The sequence below is a fragment of the Callospermophilus lateralis genome, unplaced genomic scaffold (assembly GCF_048772815.1).
Source record: "Callospermophilus lateralis isolate mCalLat2 unplaced genomic scaffold, mCalLat2.hap1 Scaffold_160, whole genome shotgun sequence".
Lineage (NCBI taxonomy): Eukaryota > Metazoa > Chordata > Mammalia > Rodentia > Sciuridae > Callospermophilus > Callospermophilus lateralis.
The window spans coordinates 500,265-520,212 of NW_027512699.1; positions in this window are offsets into that span (position 1 = coordinate 500,265).

Sequence of the window (19,948 nt, forward strand, 5' to 3'; positions counted from 1 at the left end):
ATATCCCCTTTTAGCCTGTATTTGATGTCATCCTGAAATTTTCTAATTCTAGAAATCAACATGAGGATCAATGTAAAAGTCTTTCCTCATCATAATAAAAACAACTCAATGAATTAAAAAAAAACATTTTGTATGCATGAACAAAGCACTCAATGAGAGAATAAATAATAAAACTGGGTAGAGAATATGCTTTTAAAGAATATTTTATATATTTGAACAGTTTTTTTACATATCACATAGAAAGTTTTGTGCATCTGCTTTAGGAAAGAAGGAGTGTAACTTTTTTTCATTATTTGTTATTATCAATTGAGTGGTTTTGATTCAGACTATTTAATATTATGGGCTTCCTGTTTACCCTTCTCTATTTTACTTCTATATGTTTGCTTTTGTTTTGTTTTGTTTTAGAAAGAAGAAATTTTAGTGTTTGAAATGTGTTTGTAACATTGAGTAGCTAACCTGTGGTCCCGCTTTTGTCTCCTGTCACTGTCAAGAGAGAACAAAATTTCTGAAGTCTTCAAGCAGAGAGCTTTTCCTTTCATTTTGGTGACTTTTCTTCCCCTCTCCTAAGCAAAATTGCTGATCAAGTGTCAGACTCCATTTAGATGACTTAACAGCACATCTTGTCAGTTTTTACAGCTTTGGAAAATGTCCCAATTTACTCTAATTGTCTTCTCTCAGGTGGCAGCCATCAAATGACAGTTACGGAGGTGTTTCCTATTAGAGCAATGCCTCCAGTCTCCAGCCCTCTCTGCCATAACCACATACAAGTCACAACGGAACAACCTGACAATTACACAGATGCCATTTTTGATCTGCTATATAAACGGAGGGACATTTGTATTACTTAATTACCAGAATGCCAACTGATACAAGAAGCCCACATTTCCTCCTAATGTGTGGCATCCAGAAGGGTCTCCTCAGAATTGATTTCTTTATCTCCTCACTTAAAGTCTGTCTTGGTGAAATGAAGAACACCCTCCTTATCCTTAACCTAACATTCGTTTCCTTTTTGTTCCTTATAAAACAGACATTAATTAATTATCATTCCTTTACCAGTAACTAAAGATTGAAATACTTCCTTATAGTTTCATAGTGGCTAGTCTTGATGGGAAAAGAAAATATGTTTTTGCTTTAAATTGTATTTCATTCATTTACACTAATTTTATCTCTCCTCTGAATGTAGTATAACTGACACTGGTATATTGTTAGTGAGGACACTGAAGAAAACGATAATTCCAAAGAGATCATGACTTATATCAACATCCAAATTAACTTGTGAAACAAATATTATTATCTTGTTCAAAAACCTTACTGCTGTCTGGTAGATGGTTGGTCTATGCAGAACTAGTATATATCATAATTTCTTACACGTACGATCTAAGTCAGACTTCTTTAGATTCTGTTTTTAAGTTTACTCTTTATCAGAACTTTAAATCCCCCCAAAATCTGCATTAGTACCACAGTTGGATCTTTAAAGCATCCTGCCCAGTAGTGAATTACAAAGTAAGAAGTTCTTCCTCACTTATTTTGACACCAGGACAACTAATTTACTTGAGAGAAAATAGCTGAGTCTTATTTTCTTTACAACCTTTCAAATTGGTTAGGCTACTCAGATAAAGTCTATAGGCAAAGAATGTATAGTTAGAAAGTTCCAACACCTTTTATATGGTTCATATTTTTATTTATTTATTTTTTCATTCAAGAAGTATTTATATAGATAATATTAAGAAGAAAAGATGAATTTGTTAACATCTCAAAAGCATTGGGAATACAAAAAAAAAAAATAATCAAAGGTCAATATAAACAAACAGCCTGGAAAGAACTAAAATTAAAATGTGTCACAGAGACTGGTGTGTTAGTTGTAGGAGGACCCTGATGAGAGGGACTAAAGAACCATTGGGAGTATCCCAGCAATAATCCCTGTACTAAGACACTTGAGATTTTAAAAAAAGAATTCTTCTTCTATGGCAAATGTTACATCCTTGCTTTACAGCACGAAAATTGATTCAACAAGATGATGTAATCAACTTAGCAACTTAGGAATGGTGGCTAAGAATTTAGACTAGGTCTCTTTGGCTTTAGAGTCCAAGTCCTTGGTGAGGCCATATTTTAACACAGAATTGTATATTGTAAGATAAATTCTTATTTCCCCACCTTTAATTAAAAATAGACAAAAGAGTTGACTGTTGTGGAATAAATTAAACAGTATTTTTAGTAACATGATAAAATAGAATTACTCCTACCTACAAAAAATAAAAAATAAAAAGCTATCTTATTTTTTTACTTCAATACCATAGGCTAGAATTTAAATACATCTCTGCAGTAAAGATAGAGACTATTGAGATTAAAAAATATCCCTTAATAATCTGAAAGCTCTCATTAAGTGGAACCTTGCTTTTCTTTCATAGGCTTCATCACCCATTTCTCTTTATTCTTTAATAATACATTTTTTAAAAAATTCTGACTGATCCACCTATTTTCAGTGTAAATTTTCAAAGTTTTAAAATTACTGGGCTGAAGAGTTAGCTAAGTGGTACAGTGAGAAATGCAGTGTTTTGCAAAACAGTCTTGGGTTTGAAAGATTGTGTTTCATTCAGTTTAAATACTTCTAATAAATACTGATGATAAAGAAAGGTAACAGTGAGCATAAACCTGACAAGAAGATGTGCATTTCTAGTTTTGTTCTTTTTTAGTTGCCCACAAAATTTCAATATTTAAAAAAAAAGGATGAAATTTAAAATTTGGACATTTGTTGACAAAAATTGAATATTTCACATAAAGAGAATTTGTTTTGAATAATGATTTCTTCTTACTTGAGGGTAAAAATGCCTAGACTTCATTAACAATTATAAAGATATGGACATATCAAAATAAGATTTCTTCAACTATGATTATGCATACTAAGAACCTGATAAAATATGGTGGTCCTACAGGATGGCTCTTCCAATAAGTACAACATTTCAAGAGAAATGGTTTCATTATAGAATACCTTGTTTGGACATAAGTTAATTTTCTATTCTTTCACTAATTTTCCTTGAAAATAATATATAAAATTTTGTTTGGAACAGCATATAGATTTTTTTTTTCATCCTAATCATAAAAAAAGTTCCTCTCATACCAATCTCTGGTTGGTCTCATAGATTTTCAGAAAAGGTAGAATTTTATGATGTCAATAAACAATTCAATCTGTGAAATATTTGCAAGATAAATACACAATACAATATACTAAATAAATTTTTGCTCTAATTTTTCTACTGAAAAGACCATTTGTTTTCATGGGGGGAAATGGCTTGGAACCAATCTCTATTAGTCAGCTCATATTGTTGTGGACAAAATACACTGGGTGGCTTAAACAATAGGCATTACTTCTGAGAATGCTAGAGGTGGGAAGGCCAGGAGCAAGGCAGATGTGGGTTTTGGTGAGAGTCTCTATTCTTATCTGCAAATGGTCCTCTCATAGTGTTCTCCCAGGGTAGAGAGAAGCATCCCTGAAGCTTTTTTTAAAGTGCACCACTTCAAGGGCCAAGTAAAACAAATCCCCAAAGGCTCAGCTCCTCATATTATTAGAGCTATGAGAATAGCTAACCCTGGTTAGGGCCTCCACATATGAATTTTTGAAGGACACAAATGTTCAGTCCACAACATTGCACAACTGAATAACAAGGTGACAGGAGTCCTATGAATGCATTTTAAAAGATCATTATCATCCTTTGAAGACTGAAAGTATATTAGATCAATTTTACCTCACATTCCTCAGATTCCTTATATGGCCTATGAAAGTTATCTATAAACTAAATGGTTGCATCAAATAAAGCAACTTGAAGAGCTACATTTTTGTTTTAAAATACACATTTTCTAAGCTTGACAATTTGGGGATTTTAGTAGACACAACTTTACAGTGTAATTTGGATTTTTTAATTGTAAAAGTTGAGTTCTACAGAGTTAAGGTCAATTATATAATAGAAATTATGACTCATTTGGAAGAGAACTAGGTACCCTGTGCCAAAAGAGTCTGTATATTATCTGAGAGTGTTTGTGTGTGTTTACAAGTGTGTATTCACACTTATCTTTCTCCTGAACCTAAATTTGATTAATAGACTCTGTATCAATGCTACACATGTATTTAAATCTTTTATATAAGGGGTTAGAATTTTTCTTTCCCTGAGCATATTTGTTCATTAGACACTTGTTTGAAACTTTTGAGCTCATCATTGCAATACCTGTGATATTAAGTTGCATAAACAGCTTGTGATTTTTAGATTATATTTTTTGTCTGAGAGAGGGATGCATAATAAACCCTTTAAAAAGTGCCAAATGTTAAAAATATAAATGAAGTAAAGTGAGCAATGAAGAAAATTGCTTATCAAATGGCATAATTATTTACTAATTATTCACTTTATGCTTTCAAAATACAGCACAGTGTTTGTGTTTATAATAGCTCTTTCATTTTTCATATGAAAGCATATCCATAAATATTTGTCTAAGTAAAGACCTGTTCTGTGTACAAATGATTGTTGAAACTGAGTGCTTGGAAAGAAGATCTTCAATGTTTTCACAGAGAAATAATGAAAACATATTTGATAATTCATTTACACCTGCTGTGCATAATAATCACTCAGGATGTTGGAGTTCTTTCTGGAATAGTTCTCCAAATAAGTTGTCCTTTGCACAGTGTTGTTTCCAGTGAGGAGACTTGCGAATGTGTGATATTTCAGTAAGTATGTTGTTCTAGAAATTAATACAATAAAATTGGTCCCTGAAGCTTTGTATAAATGATTTATCTTAAATGTGCAAATAGTTTGGTTAAGGTTTAAATGAGAATTTTGTGAAAGGGATAACATTATGCAAATTCTAATTCAAGCTCTACTTTTTAATTTCTTCAAGTGTGTGTAAATGTAGTATATTAAACTTGTAGAATGTTTTAAAACAGGTGTGAAGGAAAGTATCAGTAACATTTGTTTTTGCTTCCCAATGTATGTTCTTCCAAGGAGTAGGAACTTTCTAGAAATGCAAATCCTCAGCTCCCCTCCCCAGTGTCCAAACCTACCTATCAAATTCTCTGAGTTTAACAAAACTTTCAGGGGATTCTGATGCTTGTTCTAGTTTAAAACACCCAGGTATAAGAGGGCAACATACAAAATACAAATATTTAGATACTATTGAAAAGTATGTTGAAGCTGGGCACAATAGTTCATGCCTATAATTCCAGCAACTCAGGAGACTGAGGCAGGAGGATCTCTAGTTAGAGGCCATCCTCAACAATTAAGCAAGATAAAAGGGTTGGGGATTTAGATCATTGGTAGAATGAACACCCCTGGGTTCAATCCCCAGTGTGGTGTTTAAAGAGTATACTATTAAGGGTTAGCATGTACTAAAAACATTAGGAATTATGAAACTAAAATAGTATACCAATATTTCCATTCACATTTGGATATGAAAAATGCTTTTTTCTTTCCACTTTTTAGATAATTCTCATGTACATGAAGTCTGTTTTTACTGCCTTTTTCAGAACTTTCTGCATTGCCTGTTTCAAAATCTATAGATCAAGAAAATATACTATGAACATTTTTAAAAGAAATACAAATATACACCTTTTTACATTAGAAAAAGAACATCATTCTTTTCTGTGTTCAAGACATTGGATGTATATATAATATAATGCCTTTGTAATCATAACCATAGTTAATGGTATTCACACAAGGATCTCAGACTGTAAAATTTACTGTACCAATAATTTTTAATAAAGAGAATAATGACTGGTACATTGGAAGCAATGGGCTTTCTGGTAGAAATCACATTGAGATGACATTTGATGAAATGCCAACAAGTTCAAATAAATTTGACTTTTTTAAAGAGGGATTATTACTTTTTCTGATCCTTGACACTGGATATTACCAAAGAATTTGGAACTTTTGGATTCCTAAAAACACTGACATAGTCGGAATTATTTTTTCCCACCTGAAGGTGCTTTACCATATCCTAGATTCACTGTGAAGGTCTCCTCCCATGACAGATTGTGCACAACAAATGTTAGGATAAATAAGTGAAAGAGGTTGCCCCCAAAAGGTCAAATTGAGACTGTGTTACTGCAACTCTAGTGGTCTGAGAGCCCTCTGGGATTTACATACTGACTAGGTAACTAGGATTAATAAATGGTAATTAAAATCCATGATGTGATTGAGACTCCAGAATAGAAGTTTAAGTCTAAAACTACATCTTGGGGTTCATATATCTGGAAAATGGAAAACAAAATTAGAAAATCAGAAGAGTATTGTGATACAAAAAAATTACATTAAGGATTATTGACATATTGCATAAATTCTAGCTCTATTACTTTAACAAAAGCATAAGAAAGTAAAAGGCTGAGAAAATTAGAGTTGCCAAAATTAAAGATAACAGGAAGAGGGATTTGAAAACAGAAAAGAGCAAAACGCTGTGCAGACGCTAAAGAACAATTGTCAAAATAATTTATTTTTATGCAGGAGATCATTTTAGGATTTTAGAAACTTAAAAGACAAAATAGAGAAAATGCATCTCCATAGCAGCAGGAAAGCCTTGCAGGTAGAGAAACAGGGCCTGAATTAAAGGCTGATGTAATATTGAAAAGCCTGGCATTGCAGAGCTGAGCTTTTGGATAAATTTCACCATTAAGTGCAACATGCTTTCTAATGAACTTATTGGACTTGACCAAATATTTCAAATATGCTCATTATAGAAAATTTAAATATAATCTTCCCTAATAGCTGAAATTTGTACCAGATATTCAGCTAAGACCACAAGTTTTGAAGGATTCTGAACAACAGGAAACAGAAGATTTTATTTGACCTTAAAAATATCTATGCATTTCTTTTGCCAACAGTACTTTTATTTTAAGTGGTGCTAGCAAGCAGGGAAACTTTCCCAATTAGTTTAGAAAGTAATTTATTCACAGCTACCCCACTTGTGGCACAGTCTTAGCAATCAAGTATTGGCCACTGAAGTCAATTAATTCCACTTCTGAAAGCTCTGTTTGCTGCTACAAAATGAGGCATTAGAGTTGGTCACTTGGAGGGACCAGGTCATGGAAAGAGGCTTGCAGCCCTGTAAGGACATCTCCTGATGAAATGTAAAGCTTCAATATGCCTCACAAACTTACTTCTCTCTTTTTTTAAAGTAGTTCTGTCCAGAGAAGCAGTTCTGGAAGAGCTGCCGCTGTGAATGTTTGTTTCTGCAGAATTGCACACCTGAATGACATCTCTTGATTCTAGTAATTTGCCTCTGTGTGCTACATTGCCACTCATGGAGGTAACCTTGACCAGAGCTCCGGAATCCTGGTAGGTATGTGTTTACAGGTTCAGTCTCCAACCCACACCTGCCCCTACCCACACACAATCTCTTGGGTGTTTCTGAAAAAAAAAAAAAGTTGAAAAGGAATTATTTTCTTTAACCCTTTGTATTGGGAAATAGCTCACATACAAGGGTAAGAAAAAAACATACAGCACAGTTTATCATGAATACTGGTCTAATCACCGCACAAGCTAAGATTCAGATCATTGCTAGCACCGTTGGAAACCAATCCTTATCCTTTCTCTCAATACCTACTTACTGTCAATTTTTAAAAAGTATCTGAATTTCACAGTAATCATCGTCTTGATTTTCTTTATATTATTTATAGATTGAGAATAATTTTGTAAAAATTATTCTATTCTTGAAATATTTATAAGTATTAGTATATAACAATAGTCTACTCTGTCAAATACCATTCACTCATTGTTATATTTGCAAGATCAGTGGTTTTTTTCCTTGTAGTTATATTTCTTTCATTTTCATTGATATATGACATTCCATTATTTACATATGTAATAATTCAATTTATCTAAATATCCTACATAAGAGTCATATACATATTTTTGTACTGGTCTTTTACATACATTCCTATTTGCTATGTAACTTGAAATATAATTGTTAAGATATGTAATCTGTATATTTTATTTTCAGGAATTATGTCAAATCTGACTCTCAAACTTACTCTCTCTGCTGCAATGTAACATAAGTCAGTGTTGCACAGCTTTGCCAACACTTGGGATTATAAATCTTTTTAATTTTAACAGTCTGATGGGCACACAGTGGTGCTTCCTCATGTTTGCATTTCCATGAATAGCAATATGGTTCCTAATTTTTTTATTTATATTTCTTATGTGCATCTTTTATTCAAGCCTCTTGCCCATTTTTCTCTTGGGTCTCTTTATCTTTTTCTTATTGATTAATAGGAGTTCTTTATCTGTTCTGAACATCAATCATTTACTGATGCACTGAAAATATATTCCCTCTCTCCATGATATATTTTTAACATTCTTCTAATGAAATCTTTTGAAACTAGGTTCTTAAAATCGTGTTAGCAGCATTTTCTCTTATGGCTAAGGATTTGTGTGTCCTCTTAAGAAATACTACTCACTTCATTATAAAGATAAGATCTTATCATCTAAAATGTGATATTTCTCACCTATAGTTCTTTCTCATGACACTCTTTTCATTAAGGATGATCAGTTGTTCTAGCATCCTTTGCTAAGGGTAGTAGGTAGCATTGTCCCTAATACCCTACACTGCCCCTGATGTTGGACTGTGTCCATACATGCATGGATCTACTTATTTCTGTGTTCTTCTATCTATTCTTGAAATTACCTCTTTTTTAATTGTTTTTTAGTTGTAGATGGCACAATACCTGTATTTTATTGTTTTATTTTTATGTGGAACCGGGGATCAAATCCACCTCACACATGCTAGGCAAGCACTCTACCACTGAGCCACAACCCTAGCCCCTATATGACCTCTTTATAGCAATGTGATATAAAGACTTGATAACACATAAGGCAGAGTATAAGGTCTATTATTAGCATTTGGTATTTCATATCAATTTTAGTTGGGATTTTCATGAAAACTGCAGTGAACTGGTAAGTTCAGGTTGTTAGAATCTTTTTTTTTTTTGCACTCAGTCATTCACTTCATAAACATGATATACATATCAATATTATTACATTTTAGAAATTTTGCTGAAAAAATATCTGCATTATCTTGTTAACTTGAACCTTGTTAGATTTACCATTTGGTAATTTTGATACTAATTTAAATGACACTGTTTTAGAATTTAATTTTTTTTTGTAACCGTAAATTAGTCAAGTTGATTTTTATTTTTTTTATTTGCATCCAAATTAGTTGCTAAGATCCTTTATTTTTTAACACTTCATTTGTGCTCCCTTAGTTTTTATCTATATATTCTATCAGCAAATAATCATTTCTTTTGTTTCTTGTTATTTTTTACTGCACTTTTAAGAACTCCAGTAAAACGTTGAAGAGTGGTGGTAGCTGCCATCCATGTCCTCATTTTAAATGGAAAACTTTTAAAATGTCAAGATTAAACATTATTTTTGTTATAGGACTGGTTTGGGGGAGTACTTACCAGACTGAGGCCACTCCTTTTGTTTGTTTTCTGACATACAAAAAGTATTAACACTTCTATACTTATCACTTCAGTTTGCTAATATTTGAATTAGAATTGTGAACTCTATATTCATTATTTAATATCAGTATAGAATATCCTTTCTTGAAATGTCCTATCCACATAATATAATTAGCAAGATTTATACTTTTACTTACTTAATTTCTTTTTTTCACAAGCATTTGTGCAAAAGTATTTATTATATCCTTATCATTTTTATGTCTTTAAAGATATTTAGAGTCATTGATTTTAACTTTTGATATTGGCTGATTATATATATATATATATATATATATATATATATATATATATATATAGAGAGAGAGAGAGAGAGAGAGAGAGAGAGATCAATAAAACAGACAAACGCTGAGGAGAAATAGAAAGAGCTTCTAATCAGCCAATATCAAAAGTTAAATACTTTTGAAAATAATGATATGAAAATATAACATATTTAGAGTAATAGAAATTTGAACAATCCTATGGGTATCAATTAAATTTATTCCCTAGTTAGAAGCCTTTCTATACTCAAATTTCTAAAAATTTAAAGAAAACATCACAAATCAACACAAAACAAACCTATAGGCTTAGATATCATCATTGGTCAATATTTCTACATATGTAAGCAATGGCTAACCATCTTGCACAACTGCATGGTGATGGTTAATTTCTGTGCCAACTTGACTGGGCTGATGGTATAAAATTTCTGATTGCAGGTATAGCTGGTAAAACTTTTCTGATTGTGCCTTTAAGGGTGTTTCTAGAAGAGTTTAGCATTTGAATCAGAAGAATGAGTAAAAATGGTAGCCTCACCAACCTGCGTGGACATCATCCAATCCACAGAGTGCCCAAATCCAGGAAAGAGCAAGAACTCAACTCATTCTGTCTGCCTAAGCTAGGACCTCCATCTTCTGTTCTTAGATATTGCAGCTCCTAGTTCTTGGGCCTGAGAACTCTATTGTCTGTCTGTTTACATGTCTATCTTCCTCAAGCTGAATGTTTCTCTTGAATCACAAAGAGTACAAACACGTTATATTCTATATTGTGATTTTTTTTTTGAGCTTTGAGATATTTTAGAAGTGTTACATCTTTTTGATGAATAAGAACTTTTATAGAATTCTCATGCTTACCTTTATCCTTTTTCATATTAAATTTCTGTTCCTGTACTGGGGATGTAGCTCAGTGGGTACAGTGCTTGCCTTTTATACATAAGGCCCTGGGTTCAATCCCTAGCACCACCAAAAAAATAAATAAAAAAATAAAAAATATAAATATAAATTCCTGTTCCTATCATTCATATAAGATCTATAAACTTTTTATAGAGTTAGTATTTATATGGCCTAGGTTTTCTTTTCTTTCCTTTGATATGTTTGTCCTTATCTTTTTAAACAAATATACTAAGATAATTTATATTACATCTTGGTAGCATGACTACTAAAACAAAAAATAACATAGGCTGAGTGGCTTATAAACAATATATAAAAATATATATGTTATATATGTATACATACATATACATGTATATATATATATATAATAAAAATATATATGTTATATATGTATACATACATATACATGTATATATATAAGCTTCCCACAGTATAAGGCCACAGCATTGGCAGATTCAGCATCTGCTTCCTAGTTCATAGTTTAACATCTTTCATGCTATGCTTATCTGATGGAGGAGGTGGCAAAGAACCTCTCTGGGGGTCCTTTTATGAGGGCCCACTTCAATTTGTAAGGGTGTTCCCTTCATGACCTAATCTCCTCTCAAATACTTCAAATCCTAATACTTCATTTTGGTGGTTCACATTTCAACGTGAATTTCAGAAGGCAGTTGGATGTTTTTAACATAGACACTTGATCTGTTACATATAGTTTTCAATACACCAATTCAAATTGTATTTTTTCCTTTGCAGTATTTTACCTTAGATATCATTTTGTTATTTTATCCAACCTGAAAATCTTTGCCTTTCAACTGAAATATTTAACACATTTTTGTTTATATTTAGATATATGTGAGTTTAAATATGCCACATTCTTCAGTCTTCTGTAATTTTGTAATTTGTTATGTTTTTTATTTTCTTTTTATCTTAAGTCTCCTTTTTATATTTTAGTTGAACAATTTACTATTTTTCTCTTACAGTTTTTAAGTTTTATATTCTACATTTTTAAAAATTTACTGAATCCCTTATATAATGTAATTGGGTTATACATGTTGTTATACATGTTATTTTGTACAATGTTGTTATCATTGCTTGATGAAATTAACATTTATCTGATATTTCCCAATATTAATCTCCTTGTTTTCCAATTTCATTCCAATTACTTTCTTGTGTATTTATTTTTCTTCTCCTGAAATACCATATTTCTTTTATTGTGAATCTCCCTGTGATAAATCCTCCCTATTCTTATTTTGCCGAAAACATCTTTATTTTCATTTAATTTTTGAATTACAGTTCTACTGAGTCTAAAATTATAACTTGATATTCATTTTTTACATTAAAGATGTCAGTTCATTATATCTTAGTTTTTATCATTTTTGTTGAAACCCAATTGATAATCTTGCTTTTTGAAAGGCAACATATCTCTAATCTCTAGCAACTTTCGACATATCTTTGTGTTATATATCATCTTTGTCTCGAACCATTATTCTGAAATTTTCATTCTTTGACTCTTTTATTCTAGATATTTATTTGTAATCTATTTCATATTTGATCAATTCTCTTTTCAACTGTGTCGAGTATGTGTTAAGCACATTGATTGATTTCTTAATTTTAGTCATTTAACCCTACTATTTCTATTTAGAATTTTAAAATTTCCAGCCTTTTACAAATAATCTTTGACTTTTTTTTTTGAAAAAAATGAATATCATTATTTCAAAATTTGTTCCCAATCATTTAGAACTAAGTGTATATATTTCTATCCTCTATGGTTTTTATTACTGCTTTTCCCATGTTGTATTCTAGACTTCTAGTATTTCTTATTGATAGATGATTTTTTTTAAAAAAATGCTTGTTTGAAGAAATTATTTGACTCTTTGAATGATGAAATCTTACCATAGAGTGTAATAATATTTGTCTCCCCCAAATGCCTAGGGTCAAAAGGCAACTAAGATGACTTTAATCTAATTTCAGGTATTGAGAGAACACAAAATAGACCTGCAGCATAATCTTTTCAGTTTATCCTTATTTCTGTGATGTCATCCCTGGACATCTACTAGTCCCTTGTCCTTAGCCCTACATGACTGTCAGAAGAAACACTCAGCTCACCTACCAATCCATTTAGGAACTGGAAAATACTCACAGGAGAAAATATTTTGTCATGAATCTTACCCTTGGTAATTGTTTGTTGCTTTTGATAACATTTCTCCAGTCTAATTTTTCTAGTTGTCCTCAACAGGAAAGCTTGATTAGGATTATTTATTCCAACATTACTTGAAGCTCTACTGCACATTTTTTTGTCTTCTAGTCTATGACACTGGCAGGGTTCCAAAGAGAACCATAAGGCAGGCAATAAGAAAATGTAGGTGTTACAAAAACTGCAAAGAATGTTGGTGTGGGGAAGTGAAATTTCTCAGTTGAGACTATTATCCTCATTTGAATCAGACTACTAGTCTCTCAGCCAAAACATACAAATATCAAAAATAGCAATACAAAGAAGATTTCTTATAAACTCCCAAGCTTTCACATTCTATAATTAAATGTTTAAACTTAAAAAATATAAAGTGCTTACTATAACTTTAAAAATCAAAATTTCATGAGAAAAATCAAATTCATTATATTATTTTAGTATGATACATGTTTATTTAATTTTTATTACTCCTTTGACTAATGCTCATCAAATAATGTATTGACAAATTGAAACATTTGAATAATTTTGTTTCCAAAACTAAAATTTACAGTTATAAAGCAAATTTTATTCAAATGATCCATCCATAAACCAGGCTCCTTGTTGTACCTCCTAATTCTGCTGCTCTCTAATTACTAATCATTTAGAGCAACATGCACAAGGAGTGTTCATATTATTCATAGACAAAGGTAAATAAGGAAAATAGAACTGAACAAGGAGATATTTAAAGCTTTGTTCAAAAGACAAATAAGTAACACATGAAATATTTTGATAACCTTTTAGTCTTAATGCAGTGGCTTAACCTACTCAACCAACTTATTTTCAGTGCAATATGATGCAGAAGTGCTTGGAATCAGAAGTCAGGCAAACATCACTTGAATTCTGGCTTTTCAAAGTTATCTGAGCAGTGGCTGACTTCCTAAGAAAACCCTATTATTCTCAGCAATAAAATGGAGATAAAATGCTACCCACTTTCAGCATTTTCTCTAGCTCATCAACATCTTCATTCCATGAAGCCAAGTTTTGTTGTCACTTTCACTCCTATATTGCAAGCATCAAGAACTTTATCTATTAAATGGTATGCAATCAACAAATAATCATTACTCAATATGCAAGAAGCTCAGTACACTGTGTAGCATTAATAAGAGTTTAAAAAATGATAGCTATTATACTACTATTGTTATAGATTCCAATATAATTATAATCATATATTTTCCATTTGGTAAAACCAATTGGTGTGCACAATTTCTAATATGTTTAAAATAGTTAATCTAACAAGCCCTGGGTATAAATATTTAGATAGAAGTATAAAATTGATATCAGAATAATTTTTTTTTCAATTCCTATCTGACCAGAGATAGTTTTAATTTACTCTGCAACTGTGCATTATAATGTAAATTTGGCAACTTTATTTAACTATAAGAATATTTTTAAGTTATGAAGAAACTTTTAAGGACATGGTTAATATGTATACTATTACCACCTGAGTAAATATAAAAGTGAAACAATTTAAGGCTTAATGTTCAGATGTATCATTTCATTGTAGTTATTTTATCACAGAATTCGGAGACCTTTTTAAAATGATACCATCAGTCAAAATAGCCTTGAAAATCATTTTTAAGAGTCACCGATCAGTGCAAATTCTGACTGATCTCTAAAATTTACATGGCCTCCATGTACATTTTATACATATGATAGTTTAAAATTAATCAGTGCAAGAATTATTGATTAGCATTCATGCATTTACAAAGATCTACATTAAAAAACTGAGGAATATGTATGTGCTTTGCATGTGAAAAACTTAAAGCATTAGAGATTCAAGAAACAAAGATATATGGGTATTATTCTAAACAGGAAGTTTACACAAAACTCAGATCTTGAAGCTCTTTTATTTATTTAATTTTGTACAATTTACATTCTTTAAGTCTTAATTTCCTTATCTAATAATTGAATACTTATGAATTAATCAAATAAAATAGTGGAAGCAAGTTGCTTTGTTTATTTCCTAGCAAAATAAAAACTCAATACAAGCCAATTCTTACCTTTTGTTTAAATGTAAGGCAGATTACAAATATATATGTGTGTTCATTATATAGGAATTAAATTTAGTGGTAACATCTTAATGGAAAAAGCATAGTTCATAAAGTGTTCTTTTATAATCTAATAAGAGATATGCTTTTACCAGCAATCTATCAATCCAACAATTCCAGTACAAATTCCCAAAAATGGCAAATAGAGATATACAACAAAAGGAAAAGAAGAATAAATCTTCCTTAAGGACTTACAACTTCTCAGGAGACTTTTCCTCTACTGAGAATGTTTATTTTAACACAACAAATAACAAATACTTAGATTTCAGATCAAATTTTAAACACTCAGATTAATTAAATGTTATTTTATATGTTGTCTGAGTCTTTGCAATCATCTTGGATCATATAGAATTAAATACACTAAGACTTTAAGAATAAGATAAGCAAGTTCATATTAAGGGCTATTTTACTTTTCTTTTCAAATCCCACTTGAAAAGCCATTCACATATTCAACTTATTTCTTCTGAAAATATTCAAGCCACTTTTAATTAAACCGTACTGCTTTTCATGTGACAGGTCAATTCCCTTCTGTTCTTTGTGAATGGGTCACCTGGCTTTTTAATAATAGTGTGAGAAATGAATGTGGACAACTTTATTTCTTTGTTTATAATCATTATTAAATCATTTACTACTAAGTATAAAGATTAGGTTTCTCATAACATCATTCACCCGTCTAAACTATACAACACTTCTTAACATGTCACTATCCCCTACATAAAGAGTTCCCATTTCTCTATAATTTAGCATTTATTCAAAGCTGAAACTGAACTGTTTATCATGAACATTATCATAGAGAACTTCTCACCTGAGTCTACATTTTTAATATAATCTTTACTCATCTTGATAAGATACATAAAATAGACTTTTTTCTGATAGGTTAGGCTGAGAAAGGAAGACTGTAATAGCATTTTGTGACTCTGGATACAAGATTTTTTCCCCATGAACTTGACCTACTAAGTGAATGGAATTCCATTCTGGTCCTGGTCCTCTTCTGATCTCATTCCCAGTAATGTTCCTATACAATTTTAATTTTACCGACATAAAATATGCTACAGGCTAGAACCCACCAGAACCCAAGGTCCCTGCTCCATTCCCTTCATCCATGTAACTGCTCTCCACTGTCACATGAGGAGATCCTTTCCAGATGCTAGTGGGTTTTATTCAACTTTCTGCTCATAGGACTTTAATATTTTATGCTGCAGTGCAAACATTATATTCCTTTAGGTCATCCAATTTATCTCTTTTCCCTTTTCCTAAAACTTAGTTTTTCTACACTATGCTTTCATTTATGTATCTGTTATCATTGTAACAATTATATTTCACGTGCTTACTATACTGGGGAAGGAATGCAGTACAGTGAAGAGCATAAGTCCTGCTTCTCTTGAATCATTTTCCACTAGGCATTTTCACTTGTCTTAATACCAGTTTTTCTTCCTCTAAATGGGGATAAACAAAAGCTAATTCTTAACAGTACTATAAATACAAACCCAACTCTAACCATTTTTACCTAGGTTATGGAGGTCCTTTAATGAGTTATTAAAAAAAATTAAAAAGAGAGGCTTGTTAAAAAGAGCTGCTGAGGGGAATGAAGTAAGGGGAGAGATAAGCGGGCAGGAAGGATAGTAGAATAAATCTGACATTATCACCCTGTGTACATATATGACTATACAACTGGTGTGATTCTACATTATGTACAACCAGAAGAATGAGAGATGATACTTCATTTATGTATGATGTGTCAAAATGCATCCAATTGTCATGTATAACTAATTAGAACATTTTTTTTTAAAAAAGAAAGTTTTCAAAAAGAAAAAAAAGTACTTTGGAATGTGACTGGCAAAGAATGAGCTTTTAATAAATGTTATGGCTTGTATCACAGTATCTAGTGCTACTACTTTCTGTAGTTTAAATCTGCCATGTAATCAATAGCCAAGTCTGATATCTGTTAGAATAATTGCAATCTAACTGAATATAATATTCACTCTTCATTATAAACTAGTTATTCCTCTCCCAAAAGAATTCTCAATATTTTTGTCCACTATTTGTTTATGTTGTTTCTCAGTCTGTAATGTCTTCCTATCACTTTTAAATATTAGTTTAAGGAAAATAAAGGGAATGAACAGAACACTCCATGGACCATACTGTAATTGGAAAGACTTGCATGGGTTCATATAGGATAGGACCGAGCATAACTTAGAGATTGTAACAGATCAGAGGTAAAGAAGCTATTGTGGAAACATGTTCAAATCAAAGGCGTAGAGGGCTTGGGCTAAGTTCATGGTAATAAAAGTGGAAAGATAAAGGGTTTGTGAGATATTGCTAATAAGGAATAAATAAAATTGAGAGCCAATCACATTTACTTAGTTGAAATTTTCAATCAATTTAAACATGAGTTGGATAAGAATATTTAAGTTTCGGGACTGGGGTTATGTCTCAGCAGAGGAGTGCTCGCCTCGCACATTCAAGGCCCTGGGTTCGATCCTCAGCACCACATAATAATAACAAATAAATAAAGTTATAAAAAATAATATGTAAATTTCATAAACAAGCAATATATATACATATATCTTTTATATACACTGGTTTTAAACACTGGAGACATGTGCCTTGTGTGTATGTGTGCGTTTGTGTGCGTGTATGTATGTAAGTGTGTGTATGCACATGTGTATTAGTAATGATGAAGAAAAAAGGATTACCAAAATGTATATTTTTGTATACTTAATTTATACATGAAGTGTTACAAGAGTGAGGAAAAAAATAAATTCCATTACTGGTGAATACATATTACTGCCAATAATAATGTTTTAGGTACTAATTATATTCCAGGTACTACTAATAATAGATAAGCAACAGAAATCAAGACACTATATATGCCTGAATTCATTGTATCTATATACTTCTGGGTTGATGGGGATGAAAAATCTGTAAAACATAATATACTTTTAGGTATGAGCATTAAATATTTGGATAAGTACATTGATTGACAGTTGTGAATAGGGACTTTGCATGTGGATTGCAAATGTGCTCTATATCACCATGTATAAAGAGATATTTAATACTTGTTTACAATATATTAGCAGTAAATATCACATTTTATTTGAAACTCAGTCTGGGCAACCTCATGTAACTACTGCACTGCGTACAACACGAATATCATCATTACCCACAATAACAATAATAGTTTTGGTAACTACAAGGAGACTCTCGAGTGTGCATAGGGTCTAAAGGATAAGGTAACTCATATGGCACTGAAAGTGCTAGATGTGTATTATGCACTATAAATCTATTATCTTCTTGAATTTTCAAGAAAGCCTTACCAATTATGTAACATTATTATTCTTTATATATTAGAGTGAAGAAAACTAAAAAAGAAAGAAAGAAAGAAAGAGTAAGACAATAACAAAATGGAGAAAACAAATTAAATTTTATAATTTATAGTTATGAATAAAATTTGTGAGGTGAATTTCTCACTTTCCTTATTTTTTCCATACTATGAATAATTAATAATGGCCACCCATGGAAAATAAATCATTAAATATTTTCAGGTTGTGCCCACATTTCATTCATGTATTAGTTTTTTATAATACATCCTGACAGATTATTAATCCTATATAGGAAAAGATAGTATATTTTTCTCTTTAGTTGCATTTAATAAACAGCATAAGTCCTGACATACTCAGGGACTCATCGCAAGAGTCATTTTTCACTTTGGGCTTTCAGTCTGCTTCCACATTCAGCTCCACCCATTTTCTGTCATCACATCTCTCATTTGGGGATTTCCAATCATGCATAGACTTGGTGGGCAGCAGTTCAATTTCTACCAGTAAAGAAACCAACAAAGCCACACACAGTGGCCCACACCTGTAATCCAGCTCAGGAGGCCAAGGCTGGAGGATCATGGGTTCAAAGCCAGCCTCAGCAAAAGCAAGGCACTAAGCAACTCAGTGAGACCCTGTCTCTAAATTCAAAATAGGGCTGGGGATGTGGCTTAGTGAGCGAGTGCCCCTGAGTTCAATCCCTGGTACCAAAAATGAAACCAACAAAATTAGATTTTCCTTCTCATTTCACTAAGACAACACATATGCCTCTAGTTCTATCACACACACTGTTGCTAGAAACTATGGAGAGCGTAAGATAATCTTCATAGAAAAAGATTGAAAGCCTGACCTAGGAGAGGACATGAAGTCACTCACTGTAGCAACAATAACAGCTTCCAGAGGACAAGAACCTCTCAGGTGTGAACTGTGACCTGTTTCCTTCTGCCTCGGCCAATGGGCTAGGCTCCAATTTGAAGATAAGTAATTCAGATTAAATCTAGCTGACCCTGGGAATACATCTTTTGTATCTAAGAAAGGAGACATGGATTAACTGATAATATGAAGGGTAACAGAATATGCTACCCCATAAAGAAGCCCTTTAGTCAAAGGATACTTGTGAGTTAAAGGCATTTAAAAATCAGCAGATACAAGAAGGGCAAGCTGACCACTTCTCTTCTCTTTGAAAGCAGACCACTCCCTGCTCCCAACCCAATATGGAAGTGTCCTTCCATCCCAGCAGAAAAAAGGAAAGCAGCTTTCCCATCCGGAGACAGGATGGGAAACCTTTCCTACTCATTACATTTGTCTTGTATTTTCTTTTTCACAATTTACTGCCATTTGTATACTCAGCATTTATGTGTTCAACTACTTTTCTTTGTGTTTTCATTTTCTTATCAGGGCCCTTGAGCCATGTAAAACTTGTGTTCAACATATTTGTATGCCTTTTTCCTCATAGCCTGGCTTATGTCAATTTAATTTTTAGATCCAGATGAATAACCTAAGAGGATAGAAGTACAGTTTTTCCGAATTCCAAACCATCATAGATTCATGGTTTAAACAGTTATATACTGTATCAAATTTCCCTTTGTATTCAAAATAGGGAATGTTTATGATCCAATATCTTCCCTTTTAACATTGTTTAGAATAAAAAGAGTGTATTTATTCTCAAGTATTGTTGCCATTGGTATTTGTGTGTTACATTCTCATCTCTGGGTGTG